Below are 10446 nucleotides of genomic sequence, written 5' to 3'. Positions count from 1 at the left end.
TTCCTTTTTTTTTAAAATTTTTTTTTTTTTTTTAAATAGGTCTTGCTATGCAGCCTTGGCTGGTCTTGAACTCATGGCAATCCTCCTGCCTCAGCCTTCCAAGTGCTGGGATTATAGGTATATACCACCACACCTGGCTGGTATTGTTTCCTTAGTCTCAATTGTATTAATTTATCTTCTGATCTTTATAATTTCCTCCCTCATATAAGCTTTGAGCTTAACTTGATCTTCTTTTTCTAAAAGCTTGTGGTTCAACAGGTTGTTTATTTGAGCCTGCTCTGTTTTCCTTATATGGATATTCACTGCTATAAATTTTCCTTGTAGTACTGCTTTTATTGCATCCCATAAGTTTCAGTATGTTATATTGTCATTATCATTTAAATGAAGAAACTGTCTGATTTATTCTTTAATGTCATCTGTGACCCATTGGTTTTTTGGGGGTATTATTTGATTTCCACGTGTTTAGGAAATTTTTATGGCTTATTTTGCTATTGATTTCCAATTTCATTGCAATATGGTCTTATAATACACATAGGATAATTTCATTTCCTTTGCATTTACTTAAGTGCATTCTATGAGCTAATATGTGCTCTATTTTGGAGACTATCCCATGTGCAGCTGAGAAAAATGTGTATTCTGATGTTGTGAGGAAAAGTCTATAGACATCTACTAAGCCCATTTGTTCAAAAGTTTGATTCAGTTCTAATATTTCATCACTGATTTTTGTCCAGATGACCTATCTATTTGTGACAGTGGAATATTGAGGTCTCATATTAGTGCTTATATGATTTTATGTCCATTAATATTTGTTTTATATAGTTAGGTGTTCTATTTGGTGCATATATATTTTTGTATATTTATGATTATTATATCTTCCTCTTGGATTGTTCCCTTTACAAGGATGTAGGGACGTTCCTTGTGTTTTGTAGTCAGTCTTGGCTTGAAATTCACTTTGTCTGCAAATACAATAGCTACTTCTGCTTTTTTTCAAATTCCTGCTGCCTAGAGTATTGTTTTCCATCATTTGACTTTCCATCTATGAATTTCTTTTGAGTTCTCTCTCTGCTCTCTCTCTGCCCTCTCTTCTTCTTCTTCTTCCTTCTTGCCCTCTGCTCCCACTCGAATAAAATCTCCAGTCAGAAAAAAAAAAACGTTTTCTTTTGAGTTAAATGTGTTTCTTGTATGTAGCATATTCTTGGGTCTTGCTTCTTGATCCATTCTACCAGTATGTGTTTTGATTGGTGAATTGAGACCATTTACATTGCCAGTTATAACTGATACGCATTTTCTCATGGGCTTCAATTCTAGCTTCAGATCCTTGCTGGGTCCTGGGGACCTACTTCCTTCCTTCTTCTCTTCCTCACTTTGCTATATTTCAGCATTTAGATACCAATTCTCAGAGAGCCTGTTTCGCTGCTGTTCTTAACTTTGCCATCTTCATGAAAGTCCCTGCAGTACGATTGGTGACACAAAGTTAATTCAGATACTGGGATGCAGATAAAATCAATTAATACCAACTGATTATGAACAGATATGGGGCATCAAATAATCCAAATAATGTAAATAATCCAAATTAGGGAACTATTATAACTCCCCACTACTAGATATATGAAACACTGAGTTCATGTTCTCTGAAATTGAAGAATTAATTCTAGGAAAAACAGAGGTTAAGAGTAAGAAGAATTCTTTGAGAGAAAGACAGCTCCTGCCTAAGAGACAGGAGGGGACACCTAGAAAGTGGATTGCCCAAGACCCTATTTCTCAGTGGGTTTTATGGACCAAACCCACAGGTGAGGCAGGCACAAAGTGGGACAAAACTATAGCCAACTAATAAGATCCAATCACAAAGTGGGCATGAGGTGGGACAAAACGATGATCAACCAATGAAATTACAAGTACAGTTGCTTAGGTAATATTGATTAAATGGGGACCAAATAGGGAAACAATTCACATAGCAAGCATACATAGAACAAATAAAATTTTTCCAGAAAAGATATGGGCTAGGAAGACTTTGGTCGCCATTTAAGGTGATTGATGTCTATTGAGAGTATCAATCACTGCTATTTATTCCTAGGGAAGTATATGGATGTAGTTGTTTATCTTTTTGAGTATTGGCCTTGAGTAAATAGGCCTCAACTCTCTTCTATATTGACTCTCTTGAGGGCCCTTCCTATCTACTTACAACATACCTAATTTACTTAGCTATCTACTATGAAGAACTATGGACTGAAACCTCTATAAAGTGTAAGGTAAAATAAACTTCTCCTTCCTTAAGTCAAAGGTGTCAGGTATTTTGTCACAATAACAGAAGAAGTGACTGAGACAGTTAACCATATAGCTTAATGGTTATACTAGTAAGGGTGGAACTCTAGGACATTACAATTATTAATATTTACATATTCAAACCATCTTTACAATCCTGAAATAAAGCCTACTTGGTCATGATGTATGATCTTTTTTTTTTTTGGTACTGGGGATTGAACTTGGGTCCTTGCACTTGCAAAGCAGGCAATGGAACCACTGAGCTAAATCCCCAGCCCCAATCTTTTTTTTTTATTCATTAAGTTTATTGGTACATTTTAGGCATACAATGTGATGACATTTGTCATTGGGAATTTGTACATTTACATGATATATCTTGGTTCTTATTTCTTCCCCATTCCCTTGCTCCCCCCTTCAACTCCTCCACCTGTCCCTATTTACAAAGACTTTGTTTCCATTTTTTCCTTTTCTCATATTTTTCCATTCCCTTATTTCCTTTCCCCTACCCCTCTCACAATATCTTTTTAATGATTTGATACATTGTTGGCCAGTATTTTGTTGAGTATTTTTGCATCTATGTTCCTTAGAGATTGTCCTATAGGTTTTTGTTGTTGTTGTTGTTGTTGTTGTTGTTAGTCCTTATCCAGTTTTGGCATAAGGGTTGATTCCAGAAGTGAGTGTGGCAGTACTCCTTCTTTTTCAATTTCACCAAAACCTTTCAGAAATATTGACACTAGATCTTCCCTGAAGTTCTGGTAGAATTCTGTGGTTAATCCATTGTCCTGGGGTTTTTTTGTTGTTGTTGTTGGTAGTATTTTTATTACGTCTCTATTTCGTTGTTACTGGTTTAGTCAGAATTTTTATATCTTCTTGGTTCAATTGTGGTAATTCATATGTGTCTAAAAATTTCCCCATTTCTTCCACATTCCCCAATTTATTACAAGATGTTTTTGAAGTAGTTTCGTATAACCCACTGGATTTTGACAGTTTTGGTTGTGATACTTTTTTTTTTTTTTTCCCAGTACTGGGAATCAAACTCCAGTACTTGTTCTTGAGGCAGGCAAGGTGCCACTGAGCTACATCCCCAATTGTGTTCATTTGTGCTTTTTCTTGCCTTTTTGGGGGGAGGGGTTGGTTGAGGGTTTATCAATTTTACTTATCCATTTGAAGAATCTTTACCTTCTTTATTCATTTTCTTTTGTATTATCTCTATTGTATTAATCTGTGCTCTTATCTTTCTAATGTATTTGCTTTAGTAATTTCAGATTTGGATTGCTCTTGTTATATTAGGAACTAGGTTATTTGTCATTGTTTGACTCTTTTAATGTGTGCATTTACTGTTATGAACTTCCCTCAGTACTGGTTTCATTGTGTCCCATAGCTTTGGATTGTTGTGTTTCCATTGTGATTTGATTCTTTGAACTTTTCAATTATTTCTTCCCTGATTTCTTCTGAGATCCATTGATTACTAAGCAATATATTATTTAATCTTCACCCTGTGAGATCTACCCACCCTAAGGGCAGTAGGCCAGATAGAATATAAAGGACAGAAAGAGGGCTGCTGGGTGGCTTGCTGCTTTGATGCTTGCTGCTTGCTACTTCACTGCTGGCTGCTTTCTGCCTGCCTGCTTCACCAAGTTCTCCTTTGTTATGCCCTTCTGCCATTGCCCCTCTACTGCAGATAGCTAAGTTAGTTGGAAATTATTATAAGGCAGTTAGACAAAGCTGGGCCCTTGGCACAGAATAACAATTGAGGCACATTCACTGCTTAGCATCATAAAGAGGTACTAATTCCCCTAGAGATGAATAGTAGTGATTGATATTCTAAATAGACCTAAACCTCCCTAGCCCATTTCCTTTCCAGAAATTCCTTGAGTATGACTTGTTTTCCCATTTGATCCCCATTTAATCAATATTACCTTGGTGACTATACTTGTAATCTTATTGAATGATCATTGTTTTATGCCACCTCAGACCCACCTTGTAATTTTCCTTTGGGTCTTATAGTTTTGTCTCACCTTGAACCTACCTCATTTCATGGCTTTGAAAAGTGGAGTGGGCAGGCAGCCCACTTTCTGGTCCCTTTCTGTCTCTCTTAGACAGAAGCTATCCTTCAATAAATTTTACCTACTCTTAGACTCCACTGTTCTCAGAATTCATTCTTCAATTTTAGAGAACACGAACTTGCATTTCAGATATCTAACTTGTTTGGATTATTTTGGTTATTTGGATTACTTGCCCTACATCATTTTTCTGATTACTTGGTGCCCTATATCAACCTTGCCTTGGAGTCAGATAAGTATTGAAAGATTTACAAACTGAGCCAAAATAAACTTTTTTTTTTTTTTTTTTTTTGGTACAGGTATTGAACTCAGCACCTTGCACTTGTGAGGCAGGTGGCAGCATCACTGAGCTAAATCCCTGGCCCAAAATAAACCTTTAACTTTGGGTGTTGGGTATTTTCTGAGAAAAGTAATTAAGACATGTGCATTCTGTTTAGATGAAATACTGTAGGTATCTGCTGTCCATTTATTCAGTAGTTTTTTAACCCTATTTTTTGTTAATGTTTTAATTTTGTGTAACAAATCTCCCAGGTAAATGTAGTTTCCTTTACACACTTTGGTGCTGGAGGCCTGTCTGTCTCTGTCTAGAATTCCCTTGGGTATTTTCTGCAGTGTTGGCTTAGGAGTCATGTATTTCTTTGTTATGGAAAGTCTCTACTCCATCAATCTTGGGGGCATATTTGCAGAATATAGAAGCTTGAGGTGGCTGGGCATGATGGCACATGCCTTTAATCATAGCACTTGAGAGGCTGAGGCAGGAAGATGGCCATGAGTTCACGCTGGGATACATAGTGATTCAAGGCCAGGCTGAAGTACATAGCAAGACCCTGTCTACAAAGGGGGTAGTGGAGCTGGAGACATAGTTCAGTGGCACTGCACCTGCCTGGCAAGTGAAAGGTCCTGAATTCAATCCCTGGTACCAGAAAAAAAATTAGTAAATAACCATGAGAGTTTTTAAAAAAGCTTTACATTTAAAAAAAGTCTGAGGTGAAAAATATTCCTTTTTAGTGCTTAAAATCTTCAGTCCAAGCTTTTCTGTTCTTACAGTTTGTACTGGGAAATCTGATGTAATTTTGATAGGCTTGCTTTCATAAGTAACTTGCTGCTGTTCTCTAACAGCTTTTAATATTCTCTACTTTTGTTGAATTTTTGGTATTTTGATTATCATATGTCATGAAGACATTCTTTCTGGTTGTTGTTTTGGGTTCTGTATGTTTCTTACACTCTAAATGATAAATACTGACAAGTACTTATTAAGTTTTCTAAAAATAGAAAATATATTTGTGGATACATACAAAGTACATGCAGTGAAAAAAACCTTGATTGTCACATCTTGTTTTATTTTTTTAACACCAGACATTCTTGACAGCAAAATATTTTATGACAGTATGAGAGAAAATAAATAAATTGTCAATCAAGCAAAAAGTAACTCAAGAATTTTATACTCCATCAACTGAATTTTCAAATCTAAATAAGTAGAAAAAAATTAACAATGTGCAGAAACTCAGAGCATATTGTTACTATAAAACCTACTGATGGATGGGAATAAAGACATAGATATACTATAAATTTCTTAGCTCCATTTATTAAAGAAAAAAGACAAGACCACTATTCTACTTGTTGGGCAGGAAGTGCACACAAGCCTAGAACATCTTGCTGCTCTGATACTGGGAACCTATCTAACACTGGGGTAGTGGGTGTGTTAAAAGTACTTGAGGCCAGGCCAGGGATTTAGCTCAGTGGTGCCACCACCTGCCTGACAAGCACAAGTTCCTGAGTTTAATCCCCAGTACCAAAAAAAAAAAAGTACTTGAGGCCAGTGGGGGTGACGCTCAGTGGTAATGTATATGCTTAGTAACTGCAAGGTGCTGGGTTCAATCCCTAGCACCACCCCCCCAAAAAAAGTACTTGAAAGGACTCTCAACAAACATAAGGCAATTTAAACAAGAAATACGGAAAACAATTCCAATACACTAAAATATATCAAGTATATTTGAAGTCATTAGTTATCTTGTAGGCATAAATAAATTCATTTCAAAAACTCAAACAAAAGATTTTGTCTTTGCCAAAAAAAGTGCAACTGAGTAAGCAAATACAAAATTAGGCAAAGATTTTTGTTACAGAAGTATCCCAACAAGTAAATGAAGAAAATAATGATATACTTTAAATATTTCCCTGTTACAACCAGTATTAGCTCTTCATCACTAAAAATGAGTAAACCAATTTAAAAGAAGATTCATAATGGCTTAGTTTCAGAGGTTTCAGTCCAAGGCCAAGTAGCTCCATTGTTTCTGGATGTGGTGTAACAATAACATCATGGCGGCAGGGCATGGCAGAGGAAAGCTGCTTTCCTGGTTGCAGCCAGGAAGGGGAGAGGGGATAACAAGAGAAAAGTGAGAACCAGAGAAGGGGCCAAAGACGAGATAGCCTTTTCATGGGCACACCCCGCCCCCCCCGTGACCTACTTCCTCCAATTTGGCCTCTCCTCCTAATAATCCATTTAGCTAATGAATTTATAAATGGATTCACCCACTTGATGAAGTTAGAGCCTTCATGATCCAATCATGTCCTCAAAAGCCCTTCAGCTGCTGTTGAAGTAAGCCTTTTGCGGAGATACTTTAGATAACAAACCTTACCACAACCTTTACTAAGTAAATAATTTAAGCATTGAATATTTGTAGCTACAATGCAAAAAGAAAGATAACTTGACATTGTACATTCCTTTATTAAAAAAAAAAAAAATCCAGGGCCAGGGATTTAGCTCAGTGGTTCTGCCATCTGCCTCAAAAGCGCAAGGTCCTGAGTTTGATCCCTGGTACAAACAAAATAAAACAAAACAAAATAAACAATCTAACTGTTATGTAACCTTCCCCTTGAAGATGTTTAAACCTCTAGGTACAATCGCTGGTATGCAGGAAATTCAGAAGTCATAGGAAAATGACAACCTACACTATGGGAACACAGTCACTAAAATCAAAATTTAATGAAGGAGCTAGGGGGAATGTTGTGCTGTGATAGACCAAGTGCATAGCACACACAAGGCCTTGGGTTCAATCCCTAGCACCAAAACACAAGCAAACAAATTTAAACATTTTTTTCAATAATATAATTTGAAAGCTAGGCATGCTGGCACACACCTATAATCCCAGAATGCAGAAGGCTGAGGCAGAAAGATCACTGCAAGTCCAAGGCCGACGTGGGATACATAGTGAGTTCAAGGTCACCATGAACCACATAGTGAGACCCAGTCTCAAACCCTCACCCCAAAATTTTGAAAAATAAGGCTGTCCTCTTGAGTATGTTACCTGAGAACTGGTGCAAGCTCCACATTCAGAACAGCCCTATACTTGGTTCAGTGCTCTGATGTCCCTCTCTTGAAATTGTTTTTTTGTTTGTTTGTTTGTTTTTTTAGTACCAGGGCAGGTCCTTGTGCTTGCCAGGCAGGCACCCGGAACCACCGAGCTAAATCCCCAGCCCTTAAAATTGTTTTTTGAAAAAGTCTCAAAAATTATATAGCTTCTCTTGCCAAAATGGGAAAAAGAGATATATGCAATCTATAGATTTCTATAGATTAGAAAGATCTCAAATACAGATTTTTAAATATAACAGTGCCTAAAGCTGAGTTCATGTAGACATTGTTGTGATCCCGAATAGCTTTTAAGCAGCTAATTGGCGGGGGGGTGTTGAGACAGGGTCTCACTATGTAGTTGAGACTGACCTGGAACTCACTATGTAGCCCAGGCTGGTCTCGAACTCAGTGATCCTCCTGCCTCAGCCTCCCTATTGCTGGGATTACAGGCGTGCGCCACCACACAGGCTCTAGGCAGCTAAATTTTTGATCATTGTAATGAAGAGAAAAAAATAATGCCCACTGGGCCTACCCTTCAGTAACAAAAGATGGGACGGTAGACAAACCTCTAGCTACCCAAAAGAGTTGGGTGTGGTGGTGCACTCCTGTAATCCCAGCAATAGGGAGGCTGAGACAGGATGATTGCTGTGAGTTAGAGACCAGCCTGGGCAACATAGTGAGTTCCAGGTCAGTCTCAACTACATAGTGAGACCCTGTCTCAAAAAAAAAAAAACAAAGGAAAAAAAAAAAGAAACCCAAAAGAGCTGGGGGAAGGGATTAAAAAGATCAAAATGCAATATGTTTATGTTCCAATTCCCCAAGATGAATGTAATTACTATGCATCACAAACATATAAAAAGAAACCCCCCAAAAGCATACTGCTTAAATACTTTTCTACTAACAAATAGAATTATAGTATCTGGGGGTAGGGGGAGGTTGTTTTGTGGTGCTGGGATCAAACACAAGATCTCACACATGCTAAGCAAGCACTCTACTACTGAGCTATATCCCAGCCACCAGAGTTTAACTAACTTTAAAAATTTATATACCATGAGCCGGGTGAGGTGGTATGCACCTATAATCCCAGCACTCAGAAGCTGAGGCAAGAGAATAGTGAATGTTAGGCCAGATTACATAGAAACACTCTGTTTCAAACAAAAAAATTACATATCATGAGACGACCCTGAGCATCTTGAGATAAGGGTCTATACTATTCATGTTGAGTCCATATTAGAGAGATATGAAAGAGACTTTTAAAACTCATTGAGCTGGGAGGAGTGGAAATTCCTGTAATCCCAGCTATTCTGGATGCTGAAGCTATAGGATGATGGTTTTGGCCAACTTGGACAACTTAGTGAGACCCTGTCTCAAAATTAAAAGGGCTTGGGACACACACACATGAAAATCTGCTAGTCATGTCTTACTTAGTATTGTAATATTCTACTCACATAGTCTCCATGGTGTAATGACTAGTGTTGCTAGTGACTTGCGGGAGGGGGGGTTGAGACAGGGTTTTGCTTTGTAGTTCAGGCTGGCCTCAAACTCATGGCAATCCTCCTGCCTCAGCATCCCTATAGGCATGAGCCACCACGCTTGGCATGATTTGTCTATTTTATTAAAAATTTCAAATAGTTTTGATTTCTTTTATTGTGGGCTTTGTTTTTTTGTTTTTGTTTTTTTTTGTAGTTGTTGTTTTGTTTTGTTTTTGGTACCGGGGATCAAACTCTCCAAGGAGTTCGCTTGTGCTTGAGAGGTACGTGCTGTGCCACTGAGGTAAATCCCCAGCCCACTTAATAGCATTTTTTTAAACTAACCTGTTAAGTGAGCCCTTACCTCCTCACACTTTTGGGAGGGAGATGAGCCACTGGGGATGGAAAGCACAGCCTCACACAGACCAGGAAAGTTCTCTAACACTAAGCAACACTCTCCAGCCTTATCATTTTGAAATAAGGTCTCCCAAGTTCCCCAGGCTGACCTTGAACTTGCCAGGATTTTTTTTTCAAAATCAAATTATCTGCATTTTCAAACTTTATATTGCCAGTTGGTATTTCACCAAATTTTGTCTCCAGGCCTTGATCAACTGTACTGTAAACCCACTAACAACCACAAGGGCGAGACGCGAGCAGCATTGCGTTCTTAGGCAGTGCCCCGGAAATCGCAAGACCTAGACTTAGAGGCGGCCTGTGGGACCGGTGGGCGACTGAGCAGCAGTAGCGCGAGTCCTCCACCCACTCCCGATGAGGACTAGGGACGGCCAGCGCGGGTCCCGCTCCTGTCTGCCCGCAGCTGCTCCATCCTCCCCCTTCCCTGACGCGACACCGTAGCGCGGCTCCTCCGGCTACTCCGGAGGGCACCCAGGAGTCCACGCTCCCCGGGATGAGGAGAGCGTGGAGCGCCCCAATGACCTCGGCTACCTCGGCTCCCTCTTCCCCGCAGTTCAGGCCTCCCGCTTGGCTCGACTTCAGCCCAGCCGGGCCCGGCCTCACCCTCGCGGGTGCTCACAAGCACTGGACAGGAAGGACGCGAGGCACAGAGCCCGTGGCTGTCCTCGGGAGGCGTCAGTGGGAGCCTGGCGACGGCACGCGGCCTCGCCTCAACTGCTGGAGCAGTCCCAGCCCCAAGATCCCCACGCCCAGGGACGTATCCGAGACCAGTGTGGCGGGCAACGCCAGCCAAATTCCTGAACCTGGCGGACGCAATAGGTGATCTCTTACTGTTTTTAAGAGACCTCTCTTTTCATGGTCACTGACTGCAATCTTATCTTCTATATCT

The sequence above is a fragment of the Fukomys damarensis genome, unplaced genomic scaffold (assembly GCF_012274545.1).
Source record: "Fukomys damarensis isolate Sample0158 unplaced genomic scaffold, DMR_v1.0_HiC HiC_scaffold_38, whole genome shotgun sequence".
Classification (NCBI taxonomy): Eukaryota; Metazoa; Chordata; class Mammalia; order Rodentia; family Bathyergidae; genus Fukomys; species Fukomys damarensis.
This window is presented reverse-complemented; position numbering follows the sequence as displayed.